The sequence below is a fragment of the Mastomys coucha genome, unplaced genomic scaffold (assembly GCF_008632895.1).
Source record: "Mastomys coucha isolate ucsf_1 unplaced genomic scaffold, UCSF_Mcou_1 pScaffold22, whole genome shotgun sequence".
In the NCBI taxonomy this organism is placed as follows: domain Eukaryota; kingdom Metazoa; phylum Chordata; class Mammalia; order Rodentia; family Muridae; genus Mastomys; species Mastomys coucha.
Window position 1 is genome coordinate 202,773,015 of NW_022196905.1, and position 11,817 is coordinate 202,784,831.

The window sequence follows — 11,817 nt, forward strand, 5'->3', positions numbered from 1 at the left end:
AAGTGAGTATAATCCATGTTTGTTTTTCTGATCTGGGTTACATAAAACAGAACTCCTTTTTTTTCTAGCTCTATCCACTTACAAGTGAATTTCATGAAGTTTTAAAGGCTGAATATTACTTTCATTGTATAAATTCACCATTTTTTCTTAATTAATGCCTTCTTGAGGGACATCTGGGTTGTTTCCAAACATTGGCTATTATGAATAGATTAGCAGTAAACATAGTTAGCAAGTGGCTCTGTAGTTGGATGACAGGTCCTAAGGATATATGCTTGGGAGTGGTGTAGCTAATATGGATGATCAATTTGATCCTCCAGAGAAAACTTCACCTTGATTTTCTGTACAAGTTTTCACTCCCCCCAGCAAGAAATGAGATTTCTTTTTACTCAGTCTCCTTACCAGCATGAACTGTCACATGATTTATTGATCTAAGTCATTCTTACTTGTGAGAAATGAAATCTCAAGTTTTTATTGGCATTTCCCTGATAACTAAGGATGCTGAACATTTCTTTAAGTGTTTCCCAGTCACTTGACTTTACCCTTTTCACAATTCTCTGTTTAGATGTATACTCCAAATTTTAATTATATTATTTCTAATTTGATATTTGTGTTTTGATTAATTTATATATTTTAGAAATTTTCTCTCTACCAGATGTGTAGATGTTAAAATTTGTCAAAATGACACTGTTCTTTGCCAGACAGAAGAGTTTTGGTTTCATGAGATAGCATTTATCTTAGTGCTTGTGCAATAAATATTCTGATCAGAAAGGCTTTTACTGTGCCAATGAATTTTGGACTTTCCAACCTGGTTTTCTGATATGAACCATGTATCTGGTTTTATGTTGAGGTCTTAGATCCATTGGGAGTAACTTGTAGGCACAGTGATAAATATAGATCCATTTGGATACTTCTACATGAACTGTTCAGTTGATCAGCAGCATTTGTTGAAGATAATATCATTTTCCAATGTGTATTTCTGGCTTCTTTATCAAAACTTATGTGTTCATAAGTATATGGATTTATTTCTGAGTTTTTAATTAATTTCCATTGGTCAACATCTTTATTTTTATGTCAATTCCATGGTGTACTGGCTGGTTTTGTGTGTCAACTTGACACAGAAGGGAGCTTCAGTTGGGGAAGTGCCTTCATGAGGTCCAGCTGTGGGGCATTTTCTCAATTAGTGATCAAGGGGGTAGGGCCCCTTGTGGGTGGTGCCATCCCTGGGCTGGAGGTCTTGGGTTCTATAAGAGAGCAGGCTGAGCAAGCCAAGAGAAGCAAGCCAGTTACGAACATGACTCCATGGCTTCTGCATCAGCTCCTGCTTTCTGACCTGCTTGAGTTCCAGTTCTGACTTCCTCTGTGATAAACAGCAATGTGGAAGTAAGCCAAATAAACCCTTTCCTCCCCAACTTGCTTCTTGGTCATAATGTTTGTGCAGGAATAGAAACCCTGACTAAGACAAATTGGTACCAGCATAGTGGGGTATTTCTGTGACAACCTGACCATGATTTGGGGAGAACTGTGGAAGGACTTTGGAACTTTGAGCTATAAGAGCCATTAGTTGTTAAGAGATGAGATGTGTAGGAGCTTGGAAGATCATGTTGAGAACAGCGCAGAAGATGGAGGCCTGGCTTGTGAAATTTCAGAAGAAAGATTAAAGACTCTTATCAGGGCCATGTTGTTTTTATTCTGAAGATTCTGTGGTTCTGGTTAGCTGGGGCTGAAGTATCTGCTGTGATTAACAAGATAGCAGAACTACTAAAGCAAAAACTTTGCATTACTGGGAATATTGATGCTGGTTAGTTGGAGCTAAGAAATTAGCGGTGATTAAGAAGAGACCAGCATCATTGAGGTGACATCGTCTGGGAAGTGTTTTCTGAGAGCACAGAGGCTGTGTTCCAGAGATAGCCAAGGTTGTACCTTGTGCTGCAGCAAGACTTGGTAGTGTGTAAGAGTCACCCAGGTGGTACTGGTTTTGACAGCAGGAAGGGGTCATGAAGAGCAGCTGAGGCTCGGTACAGTGAGAGGTCATGGAAGGTCATTGGTGAAGGTGCAGCCTCAGTTTGCAATTGATGGCCCAGGACTGAAGGGGTCATGCAAAGGAGTTGAGGCTTGGCACTGTGAAGACAGTATATGAGAGGCTATTCTTAAAGCCTAGTTACAGCAGTGTTTTGAGAATGACAGTACCATGCAATGACCACCAAGGACAGCAGCAGCAGTGCAGTATAGGCATCTGGAGCCTAGAAGATGTGTGCTACAAAGGGCAGAGCTGGAGAGGTGACTCAAGCCCTTGGTGGAGCCCAGAAGATTATGAGTTGGATCCCAGACATTGGTGTTGCTTTTGATTGTGACTGTGCCCTAATATTTATTCCTCTTGAAGGAAGAATGTATTTTAGTGGAGCCCACAGTTAAGAGACTTTGAATTTTAAAAGATATTGGACATTTTAAATTGGTTGAACTTTTAATATGTAAAGACTGTGGGACTTCAGATCTTGGGGATAATAAGAAAGTAAGGGCTGAGGCTTATTAGTGATGTGTTTGTGTGTAAAGTTGACAAGGGATCAATTGTACTGGCTGGTTTTGTGTGTCAACTTGACACAGGCTGGAGTTATCACAGAAGGGAGCTTCAGTTGGAGAAGTGCCTCCATGAAGTCCAGCTGTGAGGCATTTTCTCAATTAGTGATCAAGGGGGTAGGGCCCCTTGTGGGTGGTGCCATCCCTGGGCTGGAGGTCTTGGGCTCTATAAGAGAGCAGACTGAGCAAGCCAGGGGAAGCAAGCCAGTTACGAACATGACTCCATGGCCTCTGCATCAGCTCCTGCTTTCTGACCTGCTTGAGTTCCAGTCCTGACTTCCTTTGTGATAAACAGCAATGTGGAAGTAAGCCAAATAAACCCTTTCCTCCCCAACTTGCTTCTTGGTCATAATGTTTGTGCAGGAATAGAAATCCTGAGTAAGCCACATGGTGTTTTTTTTTTGTTTTGTTTTGTTTTTTTGTTTTGTTTTGTTTTGTTTTTTCTTTTACTATAACTCTCTTTTATGTTTCAGGACAGGATAGTGAGATCTCCAAGAATTCTTCTATTATTCAGGATTAGTCTATTTATCCGGGGTTTGTGGTGTTTCTATGTGAAGCTGAAAATTTCCCTTTCGATATCTTTGAAAAATTGTGTTGGAATTTTTGAGTGGTGTTTGCATTGAATCTATAGATTACTTTTAGTATGGTGACAAAATGTATTACATTAATCCTATCAATTTGTGAGTGATTTGAAGATTAAGGGAGAAATTTCTTCACTCATAATTTTTAATTATTATTAAGTCATTTTATTTATTTGCATTCCAAATGTTGCCCCTTTCCCGGTTCCTCCTTCTAGAGTTCACCAGTCCATCCATCCTCCCCCTTGTCTCTGAGAGGGTGTTCTCCCATGTCACCCCCTGCCTCCAGCATCTCCCTTCTTTGGAGCATCAAGTCTCTACAGGATTTGGTGCATCATTTCCCACTCAGACCAGACAAGACAGTCCTTTGTTTCATATCTGCCTGGGATCACGGATAAGCACATATATGCTCTTTGATTGGTGGCTTAGTCTCTGCGAACTCCCAGGGGTCCCAGTTTGTTGATAATATTAGTCTTCCTATAGGGTTGATATTCCCTTCAGCTAATTTGATCCTTCCTATAGCTCTTTCATAGGGGTTGCTGACCTCAGTCCAATGGTTTGCTGTGTCTGATCTGTCTCAGTCATCTTCTGGTAGAGACTCTTAGAGGACAACCATGCTAGGCTCCTGTTAGCAAGCAAAATAACAGCATCAGTAATAGTGTCTCTGGTTCTTAGGAGAGTATGGTAACTTAGTTTTGGCTTATGTGAATTTCTTGGATTCTGATAATTGTTGCCTCTGGGGTTCTATATAAAGTGTGTTTCTAGATATTGGTATCCTAATACATAATAATAGGCATGGTCTAGGAGGAATGAGATTAGGGGACCACAGTAGGAGAAAAGCAGAGTGTTCCACCTTTGTTTTATTTGTTCCCTGGTATGAGGGCCAGAAAATAAGAAGACAGAAAATATAGTCTGCTACACAATTAAGATTGAGACTGGCAAGCAGGATGTGGAGCAAATGAGGGGAAGGAAAGTGAAGATCAGAAGTTTGAATAATTGGTTCACTGATTTAATTCCTCTTGTGGAAGGCTCAGCTTGCAGGTTCCCAGAGAAGACTTGTTAGAGTTGTTGAATATAGGGATAATTTGGGAGAAAGGCTACAGGAGAGGATCTGTATGATCTTCTGGAGATGAGTTGGAGAGGAGGGGGAAACAGCAGCAGGTGATCTGTGACAGAGATGAGACTGAGACTATGATTGGATTTGGAAGAGAGGAGGGATTGCTGAAGATTTGCATTTCTGCTCCCTGTCCTGATTGATGGCCTTCAGATTTCCAAGGAACATAGTACTGTGTTGAGGACTGGGGTAAAAGAAGAAGTAGGAGGAGAAAATGACGGAGTGAAATATTTGTGTGATCAACTGGAGATGTCATCAAAATGAGAGGGAGAGGAGAGAGGGAGACCACAGACAGTTTGCTACAGAGCTAAGAATAAGAATGTGACCTTGAGTGTCCTGTACCACATTGCCCAGAGCTGATCCTGTTCCATAGCTCTCCATAACCAAATATGGCTGGGAGAGAGGTGGTCTCTCAGGAGTGCTGACATACCTGTGAGCACAAGTAAGATGACCACTTCTCAAATTCCTGACCCAAGAGAGACCCACCCACAGCCATCATGACACAGGAACCAAGGAACAACAGGGGACAGCATCCTTCCAATTTTCATCTGCACCCAGAGGTGACCCTGTACCACAGCTCTCCACACCCGAGTTCCTCTGAGAGAGAACTGGTTTCCCAGAAGGGGAACACAGACTTGCAGGAGGGGCAAGTCACAGTCAGAGACAACAAGAACAGCTAACACCAGAGACAACCAGATGGCAAGAGGCAAGAGCAAAAACATAAGCAACAGAAATCACAGCTACTTGGCATCATCAGAACCCAGTGCTCCCACCAGAGAGAGCCTTGGATACCCCAACAGAGCAGAAAAGCAAGACACTAATTTAAAAATCATATCTTATGATAATGATAGCATACTTTAATAAGGCCATAAATAACTCCCTTCAAGTAATACAGGAGAACACAGGTAAACAGCTAGAAGCACTTAAAGACGAAACACAAAAATCCCTCAATGAATTACAGGAAAACACAATCAAACATGTGAAGGAATTGAACAAGGCCATCCAGGATCTAAAAATGGAAATACAAACAATAAAGAAATCACAAAAGGAGACACTCCTGGAGATAGAAAACTTAGGAAAGAGATCAGGAGTCATAGATACAAGCATCACCAACAGAATATAAGAAATGGAACAGAGAATCTCAGGTGCAGAAGATACCATAGAAAACATTGACACAACTGTCGAAAACAATGCAAAATGTAAAAAGCTCCTAAAACAGCCAGGAAATCCAGACACAATGAGAAGACTAAACGTAAGGATAATAGGTATAGAAGAGAGTAAAAATTCCCAACATGAAGGGCCAGTAAATATCTTCAACAAAATTATAGAAGAAAGCTTCCCTAACCTAACAAAAAGATGACCATTAACATACAAGAAACCTACAGAACTCCAAATAGATTAGATCAGAAAAGAAATTCTTCCCATCACATAATAGTCAAAACACCAAATGCATAAAACAAAGAGAGAATATTAAAGCAGTAAGAGACAAATGTCAAGTAACATATAAAAGCAGACATATCAGAATTACACAAGACTTCTCACCAGAGACTCTGAAAGCTAGAAGACTCTGGGCAGATGATATACAGACCTTAAGAGAACACACATACCAGCCCAAGTTACTATAAACAGAAACACTCAATTGCCATACTTGAAGAAACTAAGATATACCATGGCAAAACCAAATTTACACAATATCGTTCCACAAATCCAGCCCTATAAAGGATAATAGATGGAAAATGCCAACACAAGGAGGGAAACTATACTCTAGAAAAGCAAGAAAGCAATCTTCTTTCAACAAATCCAAAAGAAGATAGCCACATAAACATAAAAATAACATCAAAATAACAGGAAGCAACAATCACTATTCCTTAATATCTCTCAACATCAATGAACTCAATTCCCCTATAAAAAAACATAGAATAACAGACTGGATGTGTAAACAGGACCCAGCATTTTGCTGCATACAGGAAATGCACCTCAGTGTCAAAGACAGACACTACCTCAGAGTAAAGTGCTAAGAAACAATTTTGCAAGCAAATGGTCCCAATAAACTAGCTGGAATAGCTATTCAAATATCAAATAAAAGCAACTTTCAACCTAAAGTTATCAAAAAGGATAAGGAAGGACACTTCATACTCATCAAAGGAAATGTCTACCAAGAAGAACTCTCAATTCTGAACATCTATGCTCCAAATGCAAGGGCACCCACATTCTGAAAAGAAACTACTAAAGCTCAAAGCACACATTTCACCTCACAAAATAATAGTGAGAGACTTCAACATGACATCAATGGACAGATCATGGAAACACAAACTAAAAAAGACACACTGAAATTAACAGAAGGACCAAATGGATTTAATAGATATCTATAGAACATTTCATCCAAAAACAAAAGAATATACTTTCTTTGCAGCACCTCAAGGTACCTTCTTCAAAACTGACCATATAATCAGTCACAAAACAGGCCACAACAGATACAAGAACACTGAAAAAAAATCCCATCAGATCGCCAAAGGCTGGTATTCAATAGCAACAAAAACAATAGAAAGCCCATATACACATGGAAGCTGAACACTGCCCTACTCAATAACAATTTTGTCAATGAAGAAATAAACAATGAAATTAAAGACATTTTAGAATTTAATGAAAATGAAGGCACAACACACCCAAACTTATGGAACACAATGAAAGCAGTACTAAGAGGAAAACTCAGCTCTGAGTTCCTCCAAAAGGAAACTGGAGAGAACATACAATACCACCTTAACATCAAGCCTAAAATCTCTAGAATAAAAAGAAGCAAATACACCCCAGAAGAGTAGACAGCAGAAAATAATCAAACTCAGTGTTAAAATCAACAAAATAAAAAAAAAAAACTATACAAAGAATCAACAAAACCAAGAGCTGGTTCTTTGAGAAAAATCAACAAGATAGACAAACCCTTAGCCAGACTTACCAGAGGGTACAGAGACGGTATCCAAATTAACAACATCAGAAATTAAAAGGAGATATAACGATAGAAACTTCAGAAATTCAAAAAAATCAACAGCTCCTACTACAAAAGCTTGTACTCAAAAAACTAACAAACAACAACAACAACAACAACAAAACCAAAACCAACACCAATTGGAAAATCAGGATGAAATGGACAATTTTCTAGAGAGATACCAAATACCAAAGTTAAATCAGGATCAGATAAACCATCTAAACATCCCCATAACTCCTAAAGTAGCAGGAGCAGTCATTAAAAGTCTCCAACCTAAAAATGCCCAGGTCCAGATGGGTTTCATGCAGAATTCTATGAGACTTTAAAAGAAGACCTAATAACTATACTCTTCAAACTCTTCCTCAAAATAGAAACAGAAGGAACACTACCCAATCTGTTCAATGAAGTCACAATTATACTTATAGTTAAACCACACAAAGACCCAACAAAGGAAAAGAACTTCAGATCAATTTCCCCTAGGAATGTCGATGCAAAAATACTCAGTAAAATTATTGCAGACAGAATCCAAGAACATATCAAAACAATCAAGTAGGCTTCATCCCAGTGATGCAGAGATGGTACCATACATTGAAATCCATCAATGTAATTCACTATATAAACAAACTCAAAGAAAAAAACCACATGATCATTTCATTAGATGCTGAAAACATTTGACAAAATTCATCATCCCTTCTTGTTAAAAGTCTTGGAAAGATCATGAATTCAAGACCCATCCATAAATTTAGTAAAATCAACATACAGCAAACCAGTAGCCAACACCAAATGAAATGGAGATAAACTTGAAGCAATGTCACTAAAATCAGGGACTAGACAAGGCTGCCCACTCTCTCATTCAATATAGTACTTGAAGTTCTAACTAGAGCAATTAGACAACAAAAGATCAAAGGGATACACATTGGATAGGAAGAAGTCAAAATATCACTATTTGCAGATAATATGATACTATGCTTAAGTGACCCGAAATATTCCACCAGAGAACTCCTACAGCTGATAAACAACCTTAGCAAAGTGGCTGGATAAAAAATTAACTCAAGCAAATCAGTAGCCTTCTTCTACTGAGAAAGGCTGTTTATACAGAGGATAAACAGGCTGAGAAAGAAAATAAGGAAATAGCACCCCTCACAATAGTTGCAAACAATACAAAATATCTTGAATGTGACTCTAACCAAACAAGCAAATGTTCTATATGATATAAACATCAAGTCTCTGAAGAAAGAAATCTAAGAAGACCTCAGAAGATGGAAAGATCACCCATGCTCAAAGATTGGCAGGATTAATATAGTAAAATTGGCCATCTTGCTGAAAGCAATTTTCAGATTCAATGCAATCCTTATCAACATTCCAACTCAATTCTCCATAGAGTTAGAAAGAGTAATTCCCAAATTCATATGGAATAACAAAAAACCCAGTATAGTAAAAACTATTCTCAACAATAAAAGAACTTCTGGTAGAATCACCATCCCTGACATCAAGTGGTACTATACACAGCAATAGTGATAAAAACCACATGGTACTGGCATAGTGACATGCAGAAAGTTCAATGGAATAAAAATGAAGACCCAGAAATGAACTCACACACCTATTGTCACTTGATCTTTGTCAAAGGATTTAGGCTGGAGAGATGGATCAGTGGTTAAGAACACTGACTGTTCCTCCTAAGGTCCTGAGTTCAAATCCCAGCAACCACATGGTGGCTCACAACCACTGGTAATGAGATCTGATGCCTTCTTCTGGGGTGTCTAAAAACAGCTACAATGTACTTACATATAATAAATAAATACATCTTTTTTTTTTTTAAAAAAAAGGATTTAAAACCATCCAGTGGAAAAAAAGACATCATTTTCAATACATGATGCTAGTTTAACTGGTGGTTAGCATGTAGAAGAATGAAAATTGATACATTTTTATCTCCCTGTACAAAGCTCAAGCCCAAGTGGATCAAGGACCTCCACATAAAAACCTGACACTCTGAATCTAATAGAAGAGAAAGTGGGGAAGAGTCTCAAACACATGTGTAAAGGGGAAGATTTCTTGAACTGGATTCCATTGGCTTATGCTCTAAGACCAAGGATCAACAAATGGGACTTCATAAAATTGCAAGCTTCTGTAGGCAAAGAGGACTGTCAATAGGAAAAAAGGACAGCCAAGGGATTGGGAAAAGATCTTGACCAATCCTACATCCCATACAGGGCTAATATCCAATATATATAAACAACTCAAGAAGTTAGACTCCAGGGAACCAAAAACCCTATTAAAAATGGGGTACAGAACTAAACAAAGAATTCTCAAATGAGAAATATATAATGGTTGAGAAGCACGTAGAAAAATGTTCAAAATCCTTAGTCATTAGGAAAATACAAATCAAAACAACCCTGAGACTCCACCTTACACCAGTCAAAATGGCTAAGATCAAAATCTCAGGTGACAGCAGATACTGGCAAGGATAGGAAGAAATAGGAACACTCCGCCATTGCTGATGGGCTTGCAAGTTGATACAGTCAGTCTGGAAATCAGTTTGGTGGTTTCTCAGAACATTGGACATGGTAACTACCTGAGGACCCAGTTATACCACTCCTGGGCAAGATTCTCCAATATGTAATAAGGACACATGCTCCACTATTTTCATAGTAGCCTTATTTCTAATAGCCAGAAGCTGGAAACAATCCAGATGTCCCTCAACAGAGAAATGGATATAGAAAATGTGGTACATTTACACAATTGAATACTATTTAGCTATTAAAAAAAATGACTACATGAAATTCACAAACACATGAATGGAACTTGAAAATATCATCCTGACTGAGGTAATTCAGTAAGAAAGGAACATATAGTTTGCACTCACTGATAAGTGGATATAAGCTCAAAAGTTCAGAGTATCTAAGACATAATTCATAAACCATATGAAGCTCAAGAAGGATGACAAAAGTGTGGATCCTTCAGTGCTTCTTAGAAGGGGAAACAAAACACTCACAGGAGGAAATATGGAGACAAAGTGTGGAGCAGAGAATTGAAGGAAAGGGCATCTAGAGATTGCCCCACCTGGGGATCCATTCCATATATAGTTGCCAAACCCAGATGCTATTGCTGATGCCAGGAATAGCCTGATATATGTCTCCTGAGAGGCTCTGACAAAGCCTGATAAATATAGAGGTGGATGCTCCTATCCAACCATTGACCTGAGTGCAGGGTCTCAGATGGAGGAGTTGGAGAAGGGACTGAAGAAGCTGAGGGGGTTTGTAGCCCAATGCAGGAAGCCACAGTGTCAACCAGCCAGACCTCCAGGAGTTCTAGGGGACTGGACCACCAACCAAAGAGTACACATGGCTCCAGCCACATATGTGGCAGAGGATGGCCTTATTGGACATCAGTGGGAGGAGTGGTCCTTGGACCTGATGGGGTTCAATGCCCCAGTGTAGTAGAATGCCAGCGTGGGAAGGCAGGAGTGGGCAGGTGGTTGGAGGAGCACTGTTATAGAGGCAGAGTGTTGGGGGAGGGGATAGAAGGTTTCTGGAGGGAAGACCTGGGAAGGGGATAACATTTGAAATGTAAATAAAGAAAATATCCAATAAATAAACATCACACACAAGTTTTATCTCTGAATTAAAACAAAAAAGGAATGTGACCTTGAATGAGTGAAGGGTTATGTGAATATTTGCAGTTGCCTCTGGATGCCCTGAGTAGAATATCTTCAGTGTTTCTAGGAATTCCTTGCTGGAGTGGAGCAAAGAAAGTTTGAAGAGGATGTCTAAGAAATCTGTTGAAATTGGTGTGTCAGGGAGAAAGATGAGGCCACATCAGGTGGTCAGGTATAGGACTAGTGAAGAAATTTGGGTATTAGATTTAGAGGTGCAGAATGAGAGGTCATAATCTTCACTTAGCTTACCTGCTTACCCCATTCAAATGACGACTGGCCTTTACAAGACTTGTGGGAAATCAATAGAAGGGAGGAAGATACTCACCCTATAGTGTCCTATCCTTACACTTTGCTGAGCAGTCTGCCTCCTGAACAATACACCATACTGGACCTTGATGATATCTTCTTTAGTTTGCCACTAGCCCCAGCTAGTCAACCTTTCTTCACTTTCAAATGGAGAGATCTGGAGCATGGATTCAATTGGCAGCTAACATGGACCAGGCTGCCATGAGGATTCAAGAACTCACCCACCATCTTTGATGAGGCAATGTATGAAGACCTGGGTAAGTACAAGTAGGCCCAACCAATATATAACTCCTTTACAGTATATTGATGCTGCAATATGGTCAACATGCTCCTCATAACTGCTCCAGATAGAGGCCTTGCTCAGAGAGCTAGAAGAGATGAAGAGATGAGATATCAGTTGCCCATAAGGAGGGTAAATAAAGGAGAAAACATACATGTAGCCCGTGCAGTCGTCTCGCCAGCAAGAAGACACGCGGACACTAGGTTCCTTCTGCAGCAACGTTTATTGTCCTCATCCATAGGAAAAAAAAAGGGTCGAACCCAAAATCCGCACTGCTTATATACACCACAGTGCGGCGTGTCTGCCCACAGCGTGGCATGTCTGCTC